Here is a 27006-nt window from a genome sequence, read left to right as displayed (position 1 = left end):
CTCGGCGGTAAAAGGCCCTTACCGCCGGTCAGAAGACCGCCATAACACCGCCGCGGCCGCGGTTAACCGCCACGGTCATTCTGACCCACAACGGCCAAACCTCCAAAATTCCGTCCTCCACTGCAGCCCGCCACATCAGCGGGCAGCGATAAACTGGAGATGACCAAACCTCCACCGTCACGCCAACAGAAATACGCCAATGCCATTACGACCCACGAATCCACACGGCGGTCATTCAAACGCGGTATTCCATTGGCGGTACACACCGCCGCGGTCAGAATACACACACATCACCAAAACACAGCCACATTGGACAATTTGAAATACACACACCTGATACACATACACACACCACTCCCACACAATCAACCAACTATAAAACACACACCCACATCACCCACAAACCCCTGCGACCATAATTACTGAGAGAAGGAGAGAGAGACACAGCAGACAATCCAAAGCAAGACACACTGAGGCACACTACACCATCATACACACCACATAGTAGCACAAAGCACCACTCACCAACATACTCATCATCACATACACCACCCCACACCTCACCCACACCACCCCATGGCACCCCAAAGGCACCCACGCTTTTCGGACCAAGAACTCCGGGTCATGGTGGAGGAAATCCTAAGAGTGGAACCCCAGCTCTTCGGCTCGCAGGTGCAGCACACCAGTATAGCTAGGAAGGCGGAGCTATGGCAGCGGATCGTGGACAGGGTCAACGCGGTGGGACAGCATCCCAGGAATAGGGAGGACATACGCAAAAGATGGAACGACCTACGGGGGAAGGTCCGATCGATGGTCTCCAGGCACAACATCGCGGTCCAGAAGACTGGCGGCGGACCCCCACCCACCCCTCCCGAATTCACATCGTGGGAGCAAGATGTCTTGAACATCCTGCATCCTCAGGGCCTCGCAGGAGTAGCCGGAGGAATGGACTCTGGTAAGTCCAATCTCAACTACTATATCCCCCCCACCCCACCAGCATGCCAACCCACACCCCCACCCTCACCCCCAACCCCCCAGCACACATCCTCCCTGACAATGTCTCACCAGCACAACCCACCCATCCCAACACCAACTCCCGCATGCCAACACAAATCATGGGCACCCATCACCTAAGCATGACCACTGCACTAACCCCCCCCCCCACTAACTACCCTCACAACACCTCCCTCAAGGGAATGCCTGCGCTGGGGGACAAGGGCACCCATAACACGCACGCTATTGTACACACAGAAACAATAACCAAACTCTCTTACCCCATGCAGGACCCGAACGACAACACACCAGCCAGGAGGGTCCAGAAGTGTCCATCCCACCACCGGAACAGGCCCACACTGAGGATAGCAGCTCTGTCGACAGTGAACCTGATGACCAGCCCGGACCATCGGGGACCTCTGGGCAGTCGGTTCCCCTCAGGCAGCCACAGGCCACACCAGACCCGACCCCCTCCGCCAACACCAGCACAGCTCCCACCCAGCGGGCCCATGCCTCTGTCTCTAGGACAGCTCAATCAGCGGTGTGTCTGCCACTACAGGGCACCCAGGCTAACCCAACACCCCAACAACAACAGGGACCTGGGGGCAGTGGTAGCGGGCACACCGTCCAGGGGACAGAGGCCGGGGGAAACCGGGCAGCTCGGAGGGCTGCTGTGCAACAGGGGGGGGAGGAGAGGCCCAGGGAACCCACTCTCCAAGAGGCCCTCACCACCATCATGGGGGCATACCACCACTCCCAAGAAACGATGGCGACGGTACTGGCCAGGTTCACTGAGATCCAGGCACAGCAGGAGGAACGCTACATGGGGTTCAGGGAGGAGCTGAGAATCATCGGGACCGCAATGGGGACCATCGTCCTGGCCCTCCACAGGATAGAGGACGCGTTGCGGGACCATGGTGCACCACACAGGGCCCCTGTCACTAGCCCGGACCAGGAACAGCCTACCACCTCCGCAGGCGCTAGTGGACAGGAGGTCCCAACACCTCGACAGCCCCCCAGAACCCCACCTCCTGCTGAAGAACAACCACCCCGTAAGAGGAGCCTGAGACCAAAAAAAAAGACAGAGTAGGATGTCAAGACCCCCGCCAGCAGGACATCCCCCCTCAAGTCTTCCCACTGTCCCACATTGCCACCCTGTCCAACCATGAACTGCCTATGCTCCATCCTTCCACAGGCAAAAGGACAATGCACCTGTGAGACTGAGAACTGGACTCTGCCATGGATATTCCTCCACCCCCACCCATCACCCTTAGAATCACATGTACCGATATCTAGCACTGTAAATAAATCACTTTTTGCACACAAATCTGTTTTGAGTCATGCTGTATTATTGACAAATGTATTACATATTACTGTTCTATTTCTGTTCTGTCAATTAGTCATGACAACACACCAATGTCAATACGCTGTATTTCATGGGCGAACCAAGCAGAAGTCAGGTACTGAGTCAGACAGCACTGAGAAGGGAAGGGAAAGGCAAAAATTAATGAAAAACATCAGTGGGGAACTACAGAAAGTACAGATGCAGGAGGCTATAAGCAATTGTGAAATGGCGTGGGTGATTTTACCTGTGTGTTACTGGAAATACTGTTGTATCACTCTGTCCCTATTGTCTGTGTCGTCCTCAGAGTCTTCCTCCTCTTCACTCTCCACAGGCTCCACGGCTTCTACAACACCACCATCTGGACCATCCTCCTGCAGGAAAGGCACCTGACGTCGCAATGCCAGATTGTGAAGCATACAGCACGCCACGATGATATGGCACACCTTCTTTGGTGAGTACATTAGGGATCCACCTGTCATATGCAGGCACCTAAACCTGGCCTTCAGGAGCCCAAAGGTTCGCTCAATCACCCTCCTAGTACGCCCATGGGCCTCATTGTACCGTTCCTCTGCCCTGGTCCTGGGATTCCTCACTGGGGTCAATAGCCACGGCAGGTTGGGGTAACCAGAGTCACCTATTAGCCACACACGCTGTCTCTGTAGCTGGTCCATCACATAGGGAATGCTGCTATTTCGCATAACATACGCGTCATGCACTGACCCTGGGAACTTGGCATTTACATGGGAGATGTACTGGTCAGCCAAACAGACCACCTGGATATTCATTGAATGGTAATTCTTCCTGTTCCTGTACACCTGTTCATCGTCATTTGGGGGGACTAAAGCCACATGGGTCCCATCAATTGCACCAATGATGTTGGGGATGTGTCCAAGGGCATAGAAATCAGCTTTCACTGTAGGCAAATCACCCTCCTCTGGGAAAATGATGTAGCTCCGCATGAGTTTCATCAGGGCAGACAACACTCTGGATAAGATCTTGGAAAACATAGGCTGAGACATCCCAGATGACATGGCCACTGTTGTCTGGAATGAGCCAGTTGCAAAGAAATGGAGGACAGACAGAACCTGCACTAGAGGGGGAATTCCTGTGGGTTGGCAGATGGGGGACATCAGGGCTGGCTCCAGCTGGGCACACAGTTCATGGATGGAGGCTCGGTCAAGTCGGTATCGTAGTATTATGTTGCGTTCTTCCATTGTGGACAGGTCCACCAGCGGCCGGTACACGCGAGGATTCCTCCTTCTCATCGCTAGTCCCAGCGGACGGTGCCTAGGAAGGAGAATATGGAGTACAGAGTCAATCCACTCACAGGTACGTACAACACAGCTTGCACAGTACAGGTAAATGTATGGTTTGATATGTTTGTATGTGTGCCATTGCAAGGCCTAGGCCTGTGTGACGCATTAGAAATTAAGCCATGTGGGCCCTTGAAATGGCCGATGCCTGACCTGTGAAGTGGGACAATGGGATGTGAGGTCACTGCGCTGGCGGGGCGCACCGTGGCGGTAGGCGGTCGAAGACCGCTGTGCGAAGACGCATTGGTTAACATTGAAGCCTATGGGTTTCAGGAGCCAATGACGATGTGCGCCGGCGGTCGCGGGACGCACCGCCGCGGTACGCACCGCCGCGGGCGTGACCGCCATTTTCTATCTGCTTAATCATTCGAGACCTGATCATCCACAGGAGAGGACCTATACTGCAAGTGCTGCTGTGAACTCGGTCTGGAAGTGACAATGGCTGCTGCTACTGGTGAAAGGGCCCCCGCCTTCAGTTCAGAAGAGTTGGAGAAGCTCGTGGACGGGGTCCTCCCCCAGTATGCGCAACTCTACGGTCCTCCAGACCAACAGGTGAGTACACTCAGTGCACATTGAATGGGTTATGCCTGTGTGGAGGGGGGGGGATGTAAGTTGGTGGGGTGTGGAGGGAATGGGGAGTGCAACGCACGACAGATGAGAGAATGGGAACCATGACAAGGTGGGGGGGGGGCATGTACTCCAAACATGCAGATATGTGACGGTTTCTCTTTCCCACCCTGTACATGTCAAACAGGTGAGCGCCCACCAGAAAATCGATATTTGGCGTGCCATCGCCGAGGAAGTCTGGAACTTGGGGGTCCACAACAGACGGGGCACCCACTGCCGCAAGAGGTGGGAGGACATCCGCCGCGGAACGAGGAAGACCGCAGAAACACTGCTGGGGATGGCCTCCCGACCTAGGAGGGGTGCCAGTCGCACCATGACCCCCCTGATGTCCCGGATCCTGGCGGTGGCCTACCCTAATTTGGATGGGCGCTTGAGGACAGCACAGCAGACACAAGGGGGTGAGTATCCGCACATTCTCCTATCTGTATGCGCATTGGAGGCGTCTGGGTGGGGGAGGAGGGCTGTGGGTGACATTAGGCCCGGGCGCTCTCTGTAGTGTAGTCCGCTCCCTTAAGCATGGCCCTGTGCCCCCGCCTCCCACCTCTGTAGGGTGCCAAGTGCAGCTACCCATGCTCCAGCATCACACATGTGCGCGTGTGTTGTCCCTAGACCTGTTTTCCTAGTCAGAAGTACTGAGTAGTGTACCCCAAGTTCGCGACTTAGTGCACGAGGCACCTGTGTCTGTCCTCTCCGCAAAGGGTATTGCTAAGGCATGCACTCAACTTTGTTGAATTTCTCCCCCCACCCTAAATCTTTGTCTTCTTGTGTTTTAGCATCATCAGGCGGAGGAGATTTGGCGTCGGAGCAGGAGGGAGCTGCAGGTCACCAGGCCCCGGTGGGCACTGACACAGACACCGAGGGCACCAGTGATCCGGAGGGCGAGGGGAGCACCACAACGGGGGCCGGTGGAGACACCAGCGACACGGACACGTCCTCGTTTGGGAGCTCCCTAGCGGGGGCGGCACCATCTGTGCCACCCGCAACAACAGGTACAGCCGCCACCCAGCGCACCAGCACCGCCCTCCCAGCAGCCCCTCAGTCTTCGCTCCGTGGCCGCTCGGCCAGGAAGGCGCGCGTCTCCTTCGCCCCAGGCACCTCAGCCCCTGCCTCTGTTACCCCTGCTGCCCTCAGTGCGGAGCTCATTGACCTGGTGAGGACGCTCATTGTTGGGCAGACTACCCTTCTGAATGCCATCCAGGGGGTGGAAAGGGAGGTGCATCGGAGCAATGCCTACCTGGAGGGCATTCATTCGGGTCAGGCTGCCCATCAACGAGCGTTCACTGCTCTGGCCTCAGCACTGACGGCAGCCATTGTCCCTGTCTCCAGTCTCCCTCTTCTATCTGCCTCCACCCTTTCTCTGTCTCCTGTACCTCAACCTATCCCATCCACACCATCAGACCAGCCTGCACACACCTCAACACCCAAGGCCAGCTCATCCAAACATAAGCACCACAGAAAACACAAGCATTCACCCAAGCAACACACAGATGCAGACATATCAACAGTCACTACCACCTCTGTGTCCCCGTCCTCCTCGTCTCCCTCCTCCCTCCCTGTGACGTCTACACTCACACCTGCATGCACCCCAACATCAGCTAGTTCTTCCACCACCAGCAAACCCTCCTCTACAGTCCGCACACCTGCAGTCACCACCCCCACTGGCATTTACACGTCCCCTGTGTCCTCTCCCACTGTGTCTGTCACCCCCTCTTCCAAGACACATAAACGCAGGCAGACACCCAAACAACAGCCAACCACCTCACCACAGCCTACGTCCCAGTCACCTGCACCCAAGGACAGCACACCTGGCTCTCATACAACCACATCCTCTTCCTCCACTTCTCTCACCACTACTCCTACCCCTTACCTTGGTCCCAAGAAAAATTACCTCTCCAGTTTTGACCTCTTTCCCTCCCCCGACCCACCCCCTCCAACTGGGAAAAGTCCCAAGGGCACCTCAGCCACCACCAGCCCAACTACTACAGTGCAAGTGGTGCATGGCATGTGGAGTCCACCCTTTGGCGGCAGTAACACTTCGGTGAGCAGCAAGGGGACAGCCAGCCCCCCCCCAGGCAAGAGGACCCGTAAATTGAAGGGCCGCCGTGAGCGGACAGAGACGGCTGCCCCCAAGGAGGTGACTCCGGCCACTTCACCGGCCACAGCAGCCAGGGGAGGCAAGGGCCCGAGAGCCCCATCTAAGGAGCGGAAGGACAGCAGGGCGGAGAAGACAACCACCAGGAGCGCGGAGCAGGAGGGCCCCACAAGCCCCATCCCGGCTGCAAGGGACGACACCAAAGGGCCCAGGACTCACTCCCCGAAGGGGCCTGACACAGCACGGTCGGAGGGCGACTGAGCAGGGTGTCCAGGCCAGGTATGACTCCCTTGACATACTGCAAGAGCACCGCTGAACAGGGCCCGCCGTCTCAAGCACCGCTCCGCTGGGCCCCGCCGTCTCAAGCACCGCTCCGCTGGGCCCTTCCTGTCAAGCACCGCTCCGCTGGGCCCTTCCTGTCAAGCACAGCTCCGCTGGGCCCCGCCGTCTCAAGCACCGCTCCGCTGGGCCCCGCCGTCTCAAGCACCGCTCCGCTGGGCCCTTCCTGTCAAGCACCGCTCTGCTGGGCCCCGCCGTCTCAAGCACCGCTCCGCTGGGCCCCGCCGTCTCAAGCACCGCTCCGCTGGACATCGCCATGTCATGCACCGCTGCGCTGGGTCCCGCCGTCTCAGGCACTGTTTATGGTTCACTGTGCCCACCATGCCTCCTCCTTGACCAGTGGACTCTGTAATCCACCTGAGAGACTGTGGCTTTGCACTCCCCAGGATGGTCCAGTGGGCAATCCACCCACTGTAGAGACTTGAGAGACTGTGGCTTTGCACTCCCCAGGATGGTCCAGTGGGCAACCCACCCACTGCAGTGACTTGAGAGACTGTGGCTTTGCACTCCCCAGGATGGCACAGTGGGCAACCCACCCACTGCAGAGACTTGAGAGACTGTGGCTTTGCACTCCCCAGGATGGCACAGTGGGCAACCCACCCACTGCAGAGACTTGAGAGACTGTGGCTTTGCACTCCCCAGGATGGCACAGTGGGCATGGTGGCTCCTCGTGGATCTGGCGTCGTGGACTCATGTGGCTGTGGTGGCCCCCCCTTCCCTTCCCCCTGAGGTGCCTGTAGTTTTGACATCGGATGCCCCTGCAGTGTTCTCTCCAAAGGACTCAGGTCTCGTGTGTGGGCTTTGCCCTTGTTTCGCAGAACCTTGGCCCACGGACATGTTAGATTCGTAGGATGTGCAGGACTTGTTACTTCAGTGATACACTGATGTGTATATCTTTTTGGTTTTTGTAAATATTTTTCACGGTTGCTCAATTATTTCCAGGTGCTTTTTTTGTACATGAAAATTTATTCCAAATTTGGTTGTGTCGTATTTTTAAAGGGTGTTTGTGTGGTGTCACTGTGACTTCCTGCTCTGCATTGGTGTGTACATATTGGGGGGGTCGCATATGTGTATGCCCATAACCTTTCTTCCTCCCCCCTCCCGTGTGTCGTAGGTGCAGTACTCACCGTTGACGTCTGCGCCGGAGTTCGTACTCGTGGTAGATGAGCAGGTAGACGAGAGCAGGTATGATGTTCAATTCGGGTTCCATGCTGTCCGGATTCCGCGTGGAGTGTGTCGAGGTGAGCGTTTTCCATTGAAAATGTCTGTTTCCGCCGTGTTTTTATCGGCGGGGCTCCCGCCCCGGAAAAGGTGGCGGATTGGTGGGTCGTGATAGGGTGGGCGGTACATTGTCTGCCGCCTGGCTGTTGGCGGTGACCGCCGCGCTGTTTGTTTGTTCCGCCGTGGCGGTCGGAGTGTTAATGCGGCGGGCTGTGTTGGCGGTTCCCGCCAGGGTCAGAATTGCATTTTTTTGACCGCCGGCCTGTTGGCGGATTGGCCGCCGCTTTATCACTGACCGCCAGGGTCAGAATGACCCCCTATTTGTCTGAATGTCAAGAGGAAGGTGGAATATACTTCTGGTATCTCTGTCCACATTTGAGATACAGCTAGTCCTTAAGTTATTTGGGGATGCCAAGATGGATGACTTTGTGAATAATGCATGCCATTTTGAAGTAGATTCTTTCCTTCAGAGAAACAAGTGTAGGTCCCTCAGATTGGCAGTGAGGTGATCGTATTTCTTAGGTCTCTTAAAAGGATAAGCCACTGAATGGAGAGAGAGCTTGAGAGGGGCTACAAGTGATTTAGATAGACCGTACAATATCGAATTATTGACATTTAAAGCTTTAGTCTTTGTGCAGCAGTTCTGAAATATAAGGATGGAACGGATAGTTTCAGGGGAAGATTTTGTCGAGAGGCGATTTTGTTGATTTTAGAGATGTGTTCATTCAAAGTTGATTTTTGGACCAAGATGTAACCAAGTGATTTTGAGAGTGAAACTAGGTAGATTAATATGTCAAGATCTGAGAGTGATTCCAGATATTTTTGAACAGGTGGAAGTATGAAAGTGGATTAATTCAGTTTTTGATGGTCGCTTCAAGGACAGGGAGGTCATACAACTCTTTGTTGGTTTCAGGAAACTTTTAGATGTAGTATATCCAAGGGATATGAGATTTTAGGGTATAGTTGTGTATCATCGGCAGAGTGACGTATGACAATATTTGTACACCGCAGTTAGTTGGTAAAGACTGGGATCTGATCGCCTATTCAAACAATATGACTGAGAATCTTGGATGACGCCCATGGGCATAAAGCACAGTGACCCCTTCTCCCCCAGAATCCAGAATGTGAAGAGGGCCCCCTTTAGTCTCCCATATCTCACTGCCATTCATAGGCCTAGTGTTGAAATGTGACCCTCTGAAGCGTTGGGGGAAGGGCCTGAAAGGTTGGGGACCCACCGCGCCGCAGGAGCTGCAGGGGCATGTGTTACACCCCAGGTCTGGCCATATAGAAAAATATAAGGTAGTGGCAATTGTAATTGACAAAATGTGCTGCATACGTTTTGAAAAATGATAGGCCTTATAACGTGTATGCCAGATTATTTTGCAGATGCCTTTTATGCCTATTTCCTTTTTTTAATAATGTTTTAATCTTTTTCATCTAAAACAAACATTGGTTGTTCCTGTTTTTTCATGTACATATTACAATGATCAATTACGCTGTTTAGGTAGTAATTGACAGCATGTCAGTTACTTTGATGTGAATACAATTACTATGTGCATATTCATCTAATTTTTTGTTTTAGAGAGCTTGGGTGCAATACAGTTGCTAATTAATTCTAAGGGGGTCATTCTAACTCAAATACCGCACCGCGGTCAGTAGACCGCGGAGGGTATTCTAAGTTTTTCCCTGGGCTGGCGGGCGGTCGCCAAAAGACCGCCCGCCAGCCCAGGGAAAAACTCCCTTCCCACGAGGATGCCGGCTCGTAATCGAGCCGGCGGAGTGGGAAGGTGCGACGGGTGCTGTTGCACCCGTCGCGTATTTCACTGTCTGCCAAGCAGACAGTGAAATACTTGTAGGGGCCCTCTTACGGGGGCCCCTGCAGTGCCCATGCCAGTGGCATGGGCACTGCAGGGGCCCCCAGGGGCCCCGCGACCCCCCCTACCGCCATCCGGTTCCCGGCGGGCGGACCGCCGGGAACTGGATGGCGGTAGGGGGGGTCGGAATCCCCTCGGCGGCGCAGCTAGCTGCGCCGCCTTGGAGGATTCCAAAGGGCGGCGGTACACTGGCGGGAGACCGCCAGTGTTGCCGGTCCGACCGCGGCTTTACCGCCGCGGTCGGAATGCCCTTGGGAGCACCGCCGGCCTGTCGGCGGTGCTCCCGCCGACCCTGGCCCCGGCGGTCTTAGACCGCCGGGGTCAGAATGACCCCCTAAGTGTCATAACGTCACTCCATACATTTTATCATATCCTTTAAGTTGCAAAACATCATGTACGATCAGGACGTTTCACATGGCTGTTTAAAGCGCATCGCACAACTTAACTCCCTTCTCTTCAGCCAGCACATGAATCACCTCAGCCCACACGGCCAGGTAATCTGTTGCCAGTTCGAACATCACGCATTCGGATTTCTTTTGCTAGCGACCTTTTGATAATATCTCTTTTCCAGCGAGCCAGTACCCGCAGCCTTTGATGCAGCCATGTAAACACTATGCGCCTCCTCGACATCGCCACTTCAAAAGTTGCAAACTTGCTCTGAGTCTTTCGTTTGGTAGACCTGGGTATGTTCCCCAGAAAATATTGCTTCCCAGTATTTTTAGGTGAAATTTAGTCATTGTTGTCAGCTCATTTTTTATATTCTCTAGATAATTCAGGGGACGCCCAAGTCTTATTCAGAAACCCTGCTTCTTGTTTTGGGCACCGTGGGCACCGCAAAGTTCCATCAGTATATACCTTGCTCATTTTAATTAGCTATGTGTAGTACAAATATTTGTAATGTATCAATTGAAATTGAGCATTGCTGGACATCTACTGTACATGTGCACAGGCTATCTTCTAATCAGCATCTGTCAGAAGTGCATCTAAGTCTGCATCCTATCATTGCTTAGCCTCAACAGACTCTCGTGTTCCTCACGCTGCAGAGCTTTATAAAGATGGGAGATTATTCTCCTCCATTACCCCAGCAACCGCAGCCATACCAGCATGGCTGACTGGTAACGAGCTCTTGGAACCTCTTGCCAGATTTCTCTAGCAGTCATAGCCAAATCCGCATTTAGCTGAAACTGTCCCTGACGCACTTCTAAAGCTACCTGGTCTTCTGCTACCATTATAAATTCATCCCCAGGGTAAAGGTATCCCTGAGTGTGGTATCCTTCGTCTCTCCAACCTGCCAATGACATATCCTGGATTATGCTTTGGAATCACTGCAGTCACTCACCATTCAGTTGTCCAACAAAGGGGGGATGCTCCAGTGCTTTTTTGACCACTGTCAATCACGTTCTAGCTCACTGAGACCACATGTTGAATGCCTTGGGGCTGGCGTTGGCCCTCAATAGAAAGGGTAGCAGTGATTCCTCAACCAACGTTTCATAAAGCAATCTCTTTTCCCAGATGTCTACATCATCTCACCACTTCGTTGCATGTTGCCTTTTTCTTTTTAGTCAAATTCTATGGAAATTGTGCTAAAAACTACATAATTTTCCCATCACGTATTTAAAGGGTTTTTGGAGAGAAGGGGCCCATAGCATCCCCTTCGAGGACAGGTTGGCTTTTGAGAGCACCAACATACTTGAATGTTTCTGAGTTTCCCTAAATAACCTATTACGTTTTAAAGTATTTTGCCTAAAGTTTACTGTAAAATGCACCATTTGGCCCCCTGTCTTGGGTTTAGTTATTGGAAAAAATGTACATCCACCATGGAGAAAACTAGCCGTTTCCCTTTTCTTGCTTACTCTGAGTAAACTATTGTGAGTATTTACTACTTTAACATTCACCACCCACCACTGCCTCATTGTGAGAACTCTCTAGGTGCCACAATGGTGGGTAAGTGTGGACCATTGCAGAGTTAAAGGATTTGTTAAAGTGTGAGTTAAAGAGTTTTATTTTTAAATCTTAAGTTTCCTCATTATTTATTCAATTATTTGTTAGTGTTTTAAGCATCACCATCAGAAGTGAATACAGTCCAATAATCGATATTTCAGTATAAAAAAAAATACAATATTGGTTAAAATTACAGTTAATATGGTAATGATACAGCAAGTGTGGTCCTTAAAGGAAATTCCCTAATTTAAATTAAATTGAAATGAAAATACAAGAAGGTGTCAGTTCATATGCCCAGTAAAGAGTTCTGATGAGAGACTCAATGCTTGAGCATAATACCTTTGCATGTCAAGCTGGAATGTAGTCTAAGCCAGTGGTTCCCAACCTTTTGATTTCTGTGGACCCCCACTTTAACATTAATGGAACCGAAGGACCCCCACTGAATCATCATGGGAATCCAGGGACCCCCACCTGAGTCATTACTGGAAGCTGGGAACCTAATTTGTCAATATTTGTTAATGTTTTTTAATTTTCTAGGCTCTCGCGGACCCCCGGAGAAGGCTTCCCGGACCCCAAGGGGTCCCCGGACCACAGGTCGGGAACCACTGGTCTAAGCTATAAAGGAGCAGACATCAAAAAGATAGGTTAAGCACCCTCCCGTGTAGATAGGTATAAAGGACTCAGAGATGGGTTCCCAGCAAGTGCGAGTGAGAGAATCTCCCCTCTAAGTAAAAAGCTCAAAGGAAAAAACCTTGCCCTTCTCTAGGAACACACACTAATATAAACACATAATATTCCAAATTCTTCTCCTTCCACAAAATGCAATAAGCAAACTCCTGGGAATAGGTAAACTCCCCATCTTCTCAGGACTTTACAGGGGTCTATAGACATAGGCTCTGTCTTTCTCTGCTAACAATATATCTAAAGCTAATTGATCTTGCAAAAACATTGATCTAATAGCCACTAATTCTGTGTTAACTGCCAGCAAAGCACCAGATGTACTAGTATCCTGTTTGTCTACTACAGTAGTTATCCTTCTAGTTTTATCGTCATTTAAAATTACTCCTACTTGGAGTATGATTGCTCCAGAAATATCTCCTACTAATTGTGTCCTTTCAATGGTACTACATGTGTATCTGTGAGATGGAGTCATTCTTTAAGCATCTGTGATATTTACATGCTACTTCTTGGGAAACAATATATCTAAATAGCAAACACCTTTCCAGTCAGCAGGTAACTGGACATAGGCATCCTGTCCTCAAACAGTATAAATCCCCAGAATAACTGCTTCTTCCCCTGTTGAAATTTGGTCAGGCCCTACTAAAACTTCAGATGTGTGTTCACAGCTATTTATCCCAGTGTGTCTCTTTCTAACCCAATTTATTTTTTTTGTAAACACACACTTTCCCTTTTTGTCATCTATCTAATTTAAATTTTGGAATTATTATTTTCATCTTTCTCCTTTTTTCAAGCATTCTCTAAAACATCTTCCTCTTTGTTTGTCTTGTGACATATGCAAGCTTTTCTTCTTTTTTTCTGCTGTAAAATAAATGTCCTTTTGAGGCTGTCATTAAGCAAGGCCAATTTCTTTTGTCGTAACAGTGTATTTGACTGTAGGGGTACCTAAAGAAATACCATGCAATTTCCCTATCTTTTGCTTGTTGACGAGGCCTCGCTCTTTTCTGAAGAGGAACCTTAAAAAGGATCATATCATATTTGGAAAAATAATATTCAAAAAGTTCCTGTCTGTAAAATAGCCTAAGTATAATACTACATGTAATTGCTTATGAAAGTGGGAGGTGATGATATGTCAATAGTTCTTCAGCTGAAGAAGGTAAGTGTGCACAAACATAACACTCCTTAGTATCTAAAGTTTAAGTATATTCTTGAGCTATTCTAGAATAAACATTTGTTGAGAAATCTTCTCTTCAGATATCTATAAACTAAACTTTTAATTTATTCATAGCTATTGTGTGTGCAGGCGATGTAGGCGCAGGTGTAGATTTAAGTGTTTCTATCTCTGATGTAAAACGTATTCCAACTAAAACAACTATAAATGTTAACACAACCACAATTAATGTGACAACAATCACTATTCTGCTCTTACCACTGATAAGGACACACATGTTTGTCTACAGTCAGACCTTAATCGAATATAACAGCAGCACAGTTGATATTCTGCACTGATTTCTACTTTCTCAAATAAGCAAAACTTTGATGATTAACTTGAAGTTATTTCATTCAGCTTATGTACAAACGTCTTCGTGAGACATCCCTAACCCTACTCTGTCTTCTTCTAGAAATGTTATCACTACTCTTCTACTGCAACTTTGGCCCACGGGAATTCTTCCTAATTTTTTTTATTGTTTTTGCCATTATTGTTTATCACAGTCTCTTATCTTTTTGTTTCAAACACAGTTCAAATGATGCATCATTCGTTGCTTCAGTTCTTCCAATGATGAATTCTCTAAATAGTGCTTGTCAAGTTCTTGGTTGTAATATTGTTTCAGGAATCTTGCTTAAATCAATGCTGTTTTAGTGTGACATATCAAGGAAGTTCAAATTGGGCACCTCAGTCCATTAGGATATTGATCTGATGCATTAGGTACGTTCTCTGAACAATAAGTTGTTAGACCTGGCACCCTTGATGTGGTTCACCCTAACCTTTTGCCTTCAAACCTCCTATTTTTGCTGGCCTTAGGATTCTGCACACTTTACCAATGCTAACCAATGTTAACGTACATGTGCTCTTTCCCTAAAACATGATAACATTGACTTGTACCCAATTGGTATTTTTAGTTTACTGCTAGGTCTTTATTAAAGTGGCACTACATGTACCTAGAACCTGTAAGTTAAACGCTACTAGTGGGCCTTCAGCAGTGTTTGTGCCACCCACGTAAGTAGCACTTTAAAATGTCTCAGGCCTGCTATTGCAGAGCCTGTGTGTGCAGTTTTAAACTGTCATTGTGACCTGGTACAGTAAACCTTTTGCCAGGGCTAAACCTTCCTTTTTGAAACATTTAACTCACCCCTAAGGTAGGCATACACTGCTCCAAGCAGAGGGTGCACCGTATTTAAAAGACGGACATATACTTTTGAGATTTACGTGCCCTGATAGTGAAAAAATCTTAAGTTTGTTTCTCACTATTGCAAGGCTAACATTGGAATGACCTTATTACATCTTATATTTGTAATTTCTAAATGGGAAAATATAATGGTTTCATGTTTGATGCCTCTGGAAGCCTAATTTTAAATCCTAACTTATGGTGAAGTCCAATTTAAATTACAATTCTAAAAATGCCACTTTTAGAAAGTTGGCATTTTCATGCTTCAGCCATTTGGTGCTTGCAGCCTGTCTGGGTCACATGACTGAGCATGGGTAACAGTTGGACTTTGTGCATTCCTCATTCCGGGTTTGCGGCCCCTGGGTAGGTCCTACGGAATGGATGTCATAGGCAAAATTATTGCAGCAGTCCTACAGCTCGCACGTTCCCAAGGGGGCCTTTCCTTAGTATAGGAGGGTCAACCTAAATTTAGGGCATCTAGATTTATGTGTAAGTTGTTTCCTTAATATGTCTACATATTACAGATACACTCAGGGTCTCTATAGTGAGGACTAGGTTTGTCTGTTTGTGGTCCTGAAGAAACGCCACCTGATCTTTTAACAACAGCATAGGCGTGAAACATGTTGACCAAAGCACTGGTTAAAGGACAGATGCCTCTTCCATGTTTTGGCACATGCAAGAACATTATTTCCTTTGTCACTCCCCCTATATGTTTTTACCCTTGACATAGACCCTTCAGGGATTAATAACCCGATATGTTTTAGGTCCTATAGTCAATTGTAACACACTCCTTCCAGTCCCTCACTTCCCTCACTTCTAGGTTTGAGTCTATTCTTACAACCATTACCAGCACTTATCAAAAGATCTCTGGCAAAGAGCTCCCTCAAGGGGCCTGTCTGGCATTGCAGCGCCGGTCCAAAGGGCTCTTGCTTCTAACTATTAAAGTGCCTGGTTGACCTGAGTTGAGAAGTGGATCCAAGTGAGATCTCCTGTCTCGGAACACTGTACCTTGACATATTGCATTTGACTGTCAGGAGACTGTACACTGGACCAGTCAATTCTTCCAGTCCCTCCACTGTATGAAGTATTCCTCCTAGACAGCCACCCAGAATGGGAGCTTAGGTGTGACTGTATAGGCCATCACTGGCTGGATGGCAGGGAGGAGCTCAGAGCAGCCCCACTTACAATTGAATATACTGTGTCCTGCCTTTATACAAAGGGCCGCTTACCCTCATAGTTAGTCTGGTGTCAGGGTCAAGAAGGCAGGGCATCTGTGTACTTCAAAGACATGCCTCTAGAAGCTTCTTCCCCCACTTCAAAGGCACAACTGTGTATAAATATTGGACATCAGACACCAACTCTTCAATACACACCAAGACCTGTGGGTACTCTGCCAGTAAGAGGGACTGTTCTGCGGCTGCAAGGACTGCCACTGTGCTGGAGTGCTGCTGTAAAGGAACTGCTGCCCTGCCACCCTGCCGCCCTCTTGCCTGGAGAAGACGGACTGGACCTGCAAATTCATCCTGAACCTGGGACCCCAGAGTGACTCAAAAGGCTAATCTCCCGGCCTCCTGTTCTGAGCCTTATCGACATAAAATGATCCCAGCCAGCTCCTGAAAGTTCCTGACCCCCAGGTGGTGCCTCTCAGGTCTTGGACTCTTGGTGTGGTTCACTGACTCCTTAAGGCAAGCTTTCGGATGGAAATTCAGTGCGAGCTGCTGTCAGCCTATCTCTTCACAAAGCAAGCATCGATCACCCGGGGAGGACTGCCACCGCAAAGCTCCAGCCCACCCATCCGCAATGTCCGGCCTGCTCTTCGCGCCATGCCAACCACTGCCTGCAACACTCTCCTTGTTCCCCGTGATCCTCTCCAATTTGAACGGGACTCTTGGCACAAAATTTGAGAAGGTAATCCTTCAGCAGGACTAATTTGGAACTATATCAGACCCGCGCTCCATCATGGTCTGCCTGAACTTTTAACTTTGACCCAGTCCAGTGCTTTTAGGTGCTATTTTACAGTGTATTTTTTAAAATGTATAACTCTATTTCGGCTGATTGGATTTTTGTCTTTTTGTGCTTGTTTTATTTATCTAATTAAGCTCTATTTTTTCTAACCTGGTGTGGGATCTTTGTGTGGTGTTTTCACTGTGTTTCACAGGCACCTAACACATTACTGCTAAGTTAAGCCTGACTGCTCTGTGTCAAGCTAAGAAAGGGGTTGAGCACAGGTTAATTTGGGATTTGCTTGTGCTTTAGCCTGACTAGGATTGTGGTAGCTGCTTGACCAGGGCTCACAACCCAGTCGACCAGTAACCCAGTTTCTAACATAAGTCCATTTAAGTGCAGAATACCTGTGACAAGGTACTCTTGCTCTGTTGGATTTCCTTGGTGTCTGTTAATCTTCTGTCTCGCTTATACCACTAGATTCTGTTTCTTTGATGGTTTGTGATATGCGTTCAAACGACACACTAGATTCCAGTTGCTTCCTACTATTTGGCCATTCTGATCTCCATAGGGAGTCTTTCTGTTCTCACACCTGTCCCTTCATCTGGATCATTTGTTGGCTCTGGTGAAGATTCAACAGTTCTTTTGTTTCAACTCTGTTCTTCATTTACAGTGGGTATTTCCACACCACTTTGCGAGATTTCAGGAACTTATACAGGTAGGTAGCAAGTTTTGCTGTAATTCCCTCCTCTGTTCCTTCCAGACATACGGGCACAGGAGGTGACAAACTTGGCTGAAAGAATACTCCTTCATATGGACACCTCACCTTTTGGGTGTGTGAAGCATGCACCCAAATAGGTATCCTGGCACACTTCACAGCAGTGTTGGTAATCAAGATTACTTGGTAAGGGTCTTTTCACCTTGGTTACAGACAGGATTTTTGCACTTGCTTTTTGACCAAAACCCAGTCACAAGGGTTAAGGTTGTGGCACTCCTCCTGGTGTGGACTTGCAGTTGCAGCTCCAACCTGGTGAGAAACACAATGCACTGCATCAGCTAATTCTTTGCAGTAATCAAGTATTATGTCATCTGTGATATTTACAAGCTCTTTCGCAGGCACAGTTGGCAGTCGCATAGCATGTCCCATGAGGATCTCATGTGGAGTTATTCCAGATCTCCTGTCACCGATGGTAAAGGATCTTGCCATTTCAGAGAAGTAGATGAACATACTTTGGGCAATCGAGATTTTAGCGTGGCATTCAGCTGTCCAACTATCCCTGAGACCTTGGGGCAATAGCTGCATTGCAATCTCTGTTCCACTTGAAATGCCACACAGCATTCTAAGACCTCATTGCTCAAATTGGTCTCTCTGTCTGACTCCAGATATACTGGGAATCTGAACCATGGAATAAGTTCACGTAACAGCAGTTTGGCTACAGTGAGACTGTCATTTCTCTGTGTTGGGTAGACTTCCACCCATCTGGAGAAAATGCACACTATAACCAGGACATACCTCAGCCCATTACAAAGATCCATTGCATTCTATTAAAGGGTCCTCCTAATCTTCTATGTGGCAAAATGTTATAGGCTTTCTCCTCGCTTCATTTATCTGCTGACATGTCACACAACTTTGGCATAGCTCTTCAGCTAGAACTCGGAATCAGGATTAAGCCAGTTCTGCCTAAACAATATAACCATTGCGTCCCTTGCAATGTGTGTAGGGCCATGAACATGTTGCGTCATGAAAAACAACATGCTGTCTGGTCATCCATCCGCTAAGACCCAAATGTCATTGCATTTTTAACACCTCCCACTCTGATCCATCCTTTCTGTTCTACTTCTGAAACTTCTTCCTGCAATCTTTTGATTTGTTCCCACTTATCAACTACTGAAAATAGCATTGGAAAAGCAGCACCCTCAGCAGATTCATATTCATACATTCTCCTTTAAATGTGCAGGCCACAACTGCACAATATTGTGCAACTTCATCAGCATGTCTATATCTAACTGTGACATATCCTTGCCACTTCTGAGGCCTGCACGTTTCACTACAGCAATATATTGTGGCAGTTATAAGTCTTCCAACAGTTTCATCACATATTATCCTTTACAAATTGAGGAACCAGATGACGTCATAAATCCCCTCTGTGACCACAGCTGCCCAAAGTCACGGACCACAGTAAAGCCATACTGACTATCTGTAAATATAATCATTCTCAGTTGAGCTTCTAAGGGTGATCAATTCTGCCACTTGTGCAGAGATAACACCTGAAAGTCTGGCGGCTTCTACAACTTCCTGAGTTGGGCAAAAAGTGTAAGGTGCTCTCAGACTCCCCTCATAGTCTCTTAAACATGAGCCGTCCACAACAATTACATAACAGGCTCATCAAGAGGTTCACCTTTAATGTCTAGTCTTAACTTTGTGCATAAATCCTTAACATCTAAACTGTCATGTTCAACCTCTTCTCCATCAAATTCACTTTCAGGCAACAGTAACAATGTAGCTGGATTAAGAGTTTGTCACCTCTTGAGAACCACTTGTCTACTGCAAAGATTTGTTGTTGTAAGTTTGCTGTTTGTCAAATACTGTGTTTTGGTACATGTGAGCAATATTTCCTCTGAGTGTAAGTAGTTGTCTCATCACTGTGCTCTCACCTTTCTCAATACTGACACCAACCACAGAAACGGCTTTAAGGCAGCCGGGCAGACCTGCAGCAACAGGGTCAAGACTAGTTGAAAAATATGCTGTAGGTCTTCGAGAGTCTCCATGTAGCTGAGTAAGCACTTAGAGAGTGCAGCCTTTCCACTCACTGCAAACCAAAGTGAACATTTTACTGTAATCAGGCATTCCCAATGCCGAGGCATGACAGATACTTTATCTGAGCTCTAGGAACACTTTCAAGCAACTGTTGTCACATGGAAGCAGGTCAGGCACATCTGTATGATTCAGCCTCAATAAAGGCTTGGCCACTAGGGAAAAGTTGGGTATCAACAGTCTATAGTAGCCAAGCCATTCCCAAAAACATCCTGACTTCTCTCTGACTTCCAAGTGGATTCATCTTCAGGATTGTCTCAATTCTCTCCTGTGATACCCTGCTCATTCCTTTCTCAATGAGATGTCTCAAATATAGGACTTCTTTTGAACAGTACTGTAATTTGCTTAGGAACACCTTGTGTCCATTCTTATCCAAACGATTTAAAAGAGCAATAGCGCCATGCTTACAAGCTTCTTGTGTACTTGATGCCACAACCAGGTCATCAAAATATTGCACAAGAACTGAATTGTAAGTCATTTGTAAAGTTTCAAGATTCTTTTCAAGATCTGATTAAAGATCAAAAGACTCTCTCTGTATCCTTGTGGAACTTGGTAACATGCCAAAATTCTATCTCTAAATACAAATAACAACAGGAATTGACTGTCCCCTTGCCGCGGAATACGGAACAAGGCCTGGCAAAGATCCACAGTGGTAAACCACACTGCTGTGCAGGGAATCTGAAATAGTATTGTTTCTGGATTTGGTACCATGGGACAACATGAAATCGCAATATTAATTATCTGAAGATCTTGTACAATTAGATACTTTTCATTGAGCTTCTGTCAACCCGTGATCGGCCAATTGCAAGGACTTCCAACATTTTCTTTTAAAATCCCTTGTTTTAGCATGTTTTATAGCACTGGATTTATTCCAGATAGTGTCTCAGATGTTAGGTTATATAGTGGGGTTCTCTCTCAAATTGAGAAATAAATTCTCTACTGCCCTTACAGTTTCTTGCTGGGCCTTTTTAAATTCAACATCTTCATCATGCTTTTGAAATTCAACACCATTCAGAGTACAGTGAACGGTGTAATTTAAGTTGCCAACAGATTTACTGGGCTTGAATCACATACCACAAATTGATGATCCTCCCTAAATAAACCTACTTTTACAGGTACCTTTTTTTAATCTGGATTAGTTATTTGGGTATTTGTGACACCTACAACTTGTGCGCAATCTTCCTCCCCCCTCAGGCCTCGTCATTGGGAATTGTCAGAATCAAAATTCTTGTTCTCCAACACTGGAAACTGTTGAAAGGATTTGTGATTTTGGAATGAATTTGAATTTGCTCCAGGTACTTGATTAATATTAAATCTGGGATTACCCATGTTGTGTGTGGCCATCAGAGCTTGTGGGACCTGCATCATAGGAATGTGTGACTGCGTTGACATCTGCAATCATTGGATTGGAACCTGAACTGGAACATTTTGCATTTGCATTTGATTTACCCTTTGCATTTGCCCATCACTACTCACTCGATTTGGATTCTGTCTAGACTCTTTTCCAGTGCCTGAACCTGTTACAGTAGTGACAAGGAGCTGCCATATTCAGCATTGAAGTGTCCAGTCCTCAATTTTGATCAACCTTAACAGCTCAACCTCTACCCTGTGGAACACCAATTTCACCCTATGCAATATGACCTTCACCCTGAAAAACCAACACATTGCATTCCACCAACATTCTCTACATGTGATTGATTCTGAAATCGCTTTTGAGTCAGGTTAGTCTGAGCCAACATAAATTTCACTTTGTCTCCCCTGCTTCATTTCTTTCTCATCACTACAGTATTTTTCATACCTCGGGATCTTATCTAAGGGCTTTGTATAGAAACAAATCACATTCTCTTGTAAGTGCATGCTGTTTTCTTGTTGCAAACCAGGAACGAACTGTGGCACAAAACTACCCATATCTACCCTTTTGGGATTTTCTTGTCCCTGTGCAGTTTAAACACCTGCAACAATTGTTTATAATGAGCATGCACTGATTATTTAGCTTCCTTAGTTCTATTAAGCTTTAACCAATCGATATCCCTCTCTGGAGCTTTTCTTGTCAAAAAAGTAATCACGAGTCATACTTTGTTGTCACCAAAGGGGAAGATGCACGAGTGTGCGCATATCTTAGACACTCGGTACGTGGCCCTACAGCTTACATTCAGCCCATAGATCACTCGGTAACACAATATCAAAGAAAATATTCAAATCTGTCCATTTTAAAATTGTACAAATTGTCAACTTGCGTGTACCACTTGTCATGGATGTTCTCTTAGTTTTGGGAAGTTGTTCATGAATGTGGCAAGATCACTCTACTCCATGGTGTGTGAACATACCTTTCACCTGGTATCTCCCTCATAGGGAAAGTTAAAGCTTCATCTTCTTCTGGGATACTGGTGGTGGCTTACCATTTACTTCTGTCACATCTGAATGTTTCTTCTTCTTTTCCTGTTTCTTTGCCCACATGCTCTCTAACCTGTTAAAATCTCTCCATTTGTGGATACACTTCACCAATTCCACAATTTGTAAAGGTGTAATCTCATTCCTGAAGACCGCGTTGTCACAATTGCTTCATCATTTACCTGCGTCCTGAAACTTTTCTGTAAAGGAACATTTTCAGAGAGATCCACCTCGTATTTTTCTGCCAGCTTGGTTAATTTTTCTGCTCGTTTGTGAATTCTTTACTTAAATATATCAATTAATTTTCCTGACACTGATTTGAAATCTTTAGATATCCTCTAACAATTTTTTCTAACTCCACCTTCAATTTTGGCACATCTAGTTGTCTCACTCTTTCCTGTCAATTTGTTTGGCTCTCTGTTCTTTCCATTATTTTATTTTCTGAAGTTTCTACAAACTATGGGGGAAAAATCAAATGATCCCGTCTCTCCCTGTGAAATTGGTGTCATAAGGACAATCCTTCTATCTTATCTTAATGATTGAACATTTTGTGATGGTGTACCTGCATTAATCTGTGAGTTTTGTGTTGTCAGAATAAACCCTGTCACAGCCACTCCTACAGCACCTAAAACTATCTGATTCAGTACAATGTTTAGTGGTGCAGTTGTGATGGGAACTGCTAATGGTTGAGCTGATACAACCTGTGACATTGGTGTTGGGACACTCATGATCGAAGCACTAATACCTGGAGCTTTAACACAAGGGTCTGCTTCAACAAGTGCACTTGAAGTCGGAAGTACAGAAAGTTGTCTCTCAGTCTGAGAATTATTCGGATCAGCAGGGGCTGTAGCCACTGTAACACTAGTGGTTGTAACACCATCTGTACTTGTTGTGGGAGCCACATATGGTGGTGGACGTCAGGATTGTGGGCAGCTGGCTCTGTGTATACTATACCAAAATGAAGGTATGGTGTGTACAGAGTCCTGTGGTTCCCCAGAGGCTAACAGAGGTTAAAGCAGATAATTGTAATGCTCTCTTTTGTGGTAGTGTAGTCGAGCAGTTAGGCTTATCAGAGGGTCGTGCAAAGCATTTGTTGTAAGCACAGTCACGAAATGAGGCACTCACTCAATGATTAACTCCAGGCCAATTGTTTTTATATAGCAAAATTATATTTTGTTACTTTATTTCTAGAAGCAAAAGATTCTTGTTGCAGGTAAGTACAGTTGCACATATGTATCAAGCATATGTATCAAATGCACTTTGTTCAGATTTGGCAAGTAAAACAGTTTACAAGTAAGTAACACTTCAGTTTTAAAAGTTGACTGCAATTTCTCATAGGAAGCAATGCAGTCCTAGGCGAGGAGAAGTGTTAGTACAGTTTTGAGGTAAGTACTCGACTTACAGTTTGTCTCCAGAGGTTAAGATGTCCACAGGTCAAAGTTTAAGGTAGCCCCAAACATTCACCACCAGCAACACTGGGCCGGCCGGGTGCAGAGGTCAAAGTTGTTGTCGGATTTAGAATGATATCCCATGGAGACTGGGGGCACTCTTAAAAGATCTGTTTGCAGGTAAGTCCAGCGTCTTCTAGGAGCAGATCTGAGGGTGTAGATGAGCACTGGGGGGCAACAAGTCAGCACCAAACACACACCCTCCGTGGCACAGAGACAGCCTTGTGCAGGGTACAAACATAGCGTTGGGGGTCCAATGCTTTTCAATGAGGGAACATCGGGGGGTCACAAAGATGCTGCAGGCTGGGTTCAGAGGGTTGGTTTTGGAAAACCAAAGGCTGGACAGGAAAGAGAGGCGCCCACTGGATGTGACTGGACCGTTGGTTGGAATCCCCAAGATGACGGGGCTGCATATGCAGGGGTACCTTTAGGCATCGGGAATCATCAGATCCGGTCGTGGTCAGGGGTCTCATGCTCACTGCACCACTGGATTCAAGCTAGCCTGGCTGATGTGGGGTTATACCCTGAAACCGGTCCCAAGATGCTTGTTTCCGGTCCAGGGAGGACTTGGCGTGGCAGTTTGTGCTGAACTGTTACCATGCAGAACAGGGTCAAGACTGATTTGCAAATGGCTGGGCCCAAACTGGGGTGGCGTGATGGGCAAAAAATCAATGGATTAAGCCCAGATCTTTGTGACTGGGGGTGAATGGTTTGCATTGTTTATCATTCCGTCCATCATCTGTTCTTTTTTGCTGTTATTGGACTTGGCAAAGATGAATGGCTGATGACGACGTTCAAACTCAAACTGCAGGGTACACAAAGATGTTGGCAGCGAGTGTTTAATTCACTGAGCCAGAGCCATTACGTGAGTGGCAGCAGTGTCAGTCATCAATGCAATTTCAAAACACACTGTATTATTACTGATCAAATTTCTGTCACCTTCTAAAATGTTACCCTGCCCATGCCTTTTCCCATATTCCAGAGTGAGTCAGAGGTGGGTGTTACGATTGCTTGACAGTGTGTCTGAGCCTCGCGTTAAAATCAACATCAATTGTGTCATTCAACGGAGCAAGCCAAATCATCCTTAAGTGGATTATTATTGAGCACATTTCTGTCACCAGATCAATGTGACAGAATTAACGGGTGACGGACACATCCCAGTGTCGGTTCCGTCTGGCGTCCTCCTGCTTAATGTTTCTAAACTCATACCTGTTGGACAGTGGCGCATTTAATGCATCCTGGTTTGCACGGTGGAAAAATGCAAGCACAGCTGCAACAAAGGTACCCTTTGGTTTACTCTGGTGTCTGGATAGTGTTGTGATTTCCTTGTAGGATTGAATTTAAGTTCGGAAACTATCAGGTTTAAGCAGTGGCGAGGCAAAGTTGCTAGAGGCCGTAGTGCAATCAAGGAAATGGCCGTCCATTTCTTAGTTTGTTGGTGAAAAAAACAAAACAATTTTTGGAATGCTAAGGCCGCTAACACGTCTGGGCCCCAATACCACTGCTCTTACTGCATTGTTGATAACTTCGCCCCTGGGCTTAAGAAAATATTACAGCAAATATTAATATGTGGAATAATATTGTATTTACTTTTGTAAGTTAATATCCGAGTCAAACTAGTGAATTATTTTTTGCCGGGGGATGGGGGGGGTCATTAATTGTTATGGTCTTGCAGGGTAGACATGGACGTTTGATTGTGGGATTGTCCTGTCTGTTTCCTAGGGACTCTGCCTCCTTCTGGTCATGAACGTCATTTAGGGGTTGCCAAGGGTCGTGGTTGCGACCCCTGGCTTGCCCTTTGCGACCCCTGGCACTGGCTTTGTGCCCCTGGCCTCAGAGGTGGCAAAATCAGTGCCTGGAACAAAGGGACAGCTCGTCCTTATGGACGTTGGTTGGGGATCTACACTCTTCTCTCAACATTTTTATTACACTAATAGTGAATTATGTTTTATTATTCCCTGTTAATGTCATAAAAAATATCCTTTTCTGGCAGCTGAGGTAAGTAAAAAAAAAGGTGCTTTTAAATGCATGTTGTGTGTGTGCTTGCAGGTGAGTGTGTATTTATGTGAGAGAGAGTATGTGTGTGAGTGTAAATGTCCGTATGTGTAAGAATGCGTGTTTGTGAAACTGAAGGTCATAGGGCGTTTGATGTCACTTCCGCTACACCTAGCATTTTAGTGAATGTTGTTCATGCTTCTGATGAATCTGATTTTAGGATCTAGATTGTGGTGCATACCTCTGGAAGGATGTTGTTTAGTTGTGTTTATTTATTAGAGATTCATAAGGAGTTACGTGGCGCTAGGTGCCTATTTCAGAATAATGTGGGGAAAGAGAAGGGAGGAAGGGGGAACAGAGAGACTAGTCTTTGGCAATCTGACATCTGATGCTTTTGAAGTAGCCTTCTCTGGAAAGGTTCCTTTTGACTCAGATTTCTCTTCATGGTAAGAACAACTGATGAACTTCGGCAGGTGCCTCCAGAGGTGCAGAATACATATTTGGGGGTGCTGGTCTTCTCATGGGCTCGCGGGGCGTTTTTGGGGTGGGGTCGAATGGAGGTGGGGGGAAATGGGGTGGAGTGGCATGGGGGGGCGAAATAATTGGAAAAAAAATTACATCACTTACCTGCTTCGCCACCGCTGCAGCCGCCGCACCGCTCCTCTCCTGCACTGCAGGCTCCCACCCTGCCCTGCAGCCAATCCTGACTCTGCTCAAAGCAGTGTTCGGATTGGCTGGGAGTGCCCAGCTAGGGCGCTCCCAGGCAGATTGTGAGCCTGCGCTTCCTCCCTCCAGCCCGGCAACTGTGCTGCTTGGCTGGAGAGAGCCTACTGTGCATGTATGTTTGGCCGTCCAGAGACAGCAGGTCAAACATACATGCGCACTGAGGGGGAGTGCTGTGCATTCCCCCTCAGTTCTGGTCATCCCCAATGCCTAGTTTATTATTGTTTTGTAGTAAAGGTTTTGCAGCTGCTGCTGCTGGCATGGGCAGCGCTCCTCTGCCCTAACAGAGAAGCGCCTGATGGGCTCCCTTCTACGTTGAGTTTGGCATGTATGCTGGCTCCAGTGCTTTAAGTGGGATGAAAAAGGTGAGGGGTTGGGAGGCTCTAAATGGGGTGTGGCCAGATACACCTAACTTGGAATCCTTTCCAAGAGAGGTAAAGTAAATCCTGTGCTTCACACAGCGCGGCATTCTCTCTTGGTCTCATGAGCTCCTCCTTGGATTCCCTCACTATCGCCCAGCAAAAGTGGCTCTCATCTCTCCATAACCCCTCTCCCACATACCTCAAATTTGATTTTAAGTGCTGATAAATACTGCATTTACTAAATCACTGAGCTAGCTACATAAAATACAGATCTGTTTTTGCAGCAGATATATTAATCCTCTGAGCTATTTTATGACGAGTCACAATTGTATATCACTCTCTCTCTGGCAGAAACTTTAACCACAAGTTTTATATTGACATTTTTATTAGTGTCTGAAAGTTGGACGCACAGCATGCTACCTGACCAGTAGTTAGGTGCTTCTCTGTGAGTTTTTTGTTGTTGCATCCAAACGTGTGGCACAAGACAGATAACTAAAATAAGCTAGACCTGTTGGCTT

The 27006-nt window shown here is 47.3% G+C and overlaps 1 protein-coding gene across 3 annotated transcripts in view; it reads left to right on the top strand.

The window, feature by feature from the left end:
- The window catches only part of CLYBL (citramalyl-CoA lyase), a 1509930-nt gene that overhangs the window by 271737 nt on the left and 1211187 nt on the right, over positions 1 to 27006 (top strand). The gene's annotated exons all lie outside the window — the stretch shown is intronic.

Source organism: Pleurodeles waltl, chromosome 8 (assembly GCF_031143425.1).
Source record: "Pleurodeles waltl isolate 20211129_DDA chromosome 8, aPleWal1.hap1.20221129, whole genome shotgun sequence".
NCBI lineage: Eukaryota > Metazoa > Chordata > Amphibia > Caudata > Salamandridae > Pleurodeles > Pleurodeles waltl.
Note: the sequence above shows the minus strand (reverse complement) of the source record. Positions and strands in the feature narration are given on the sequence as shown.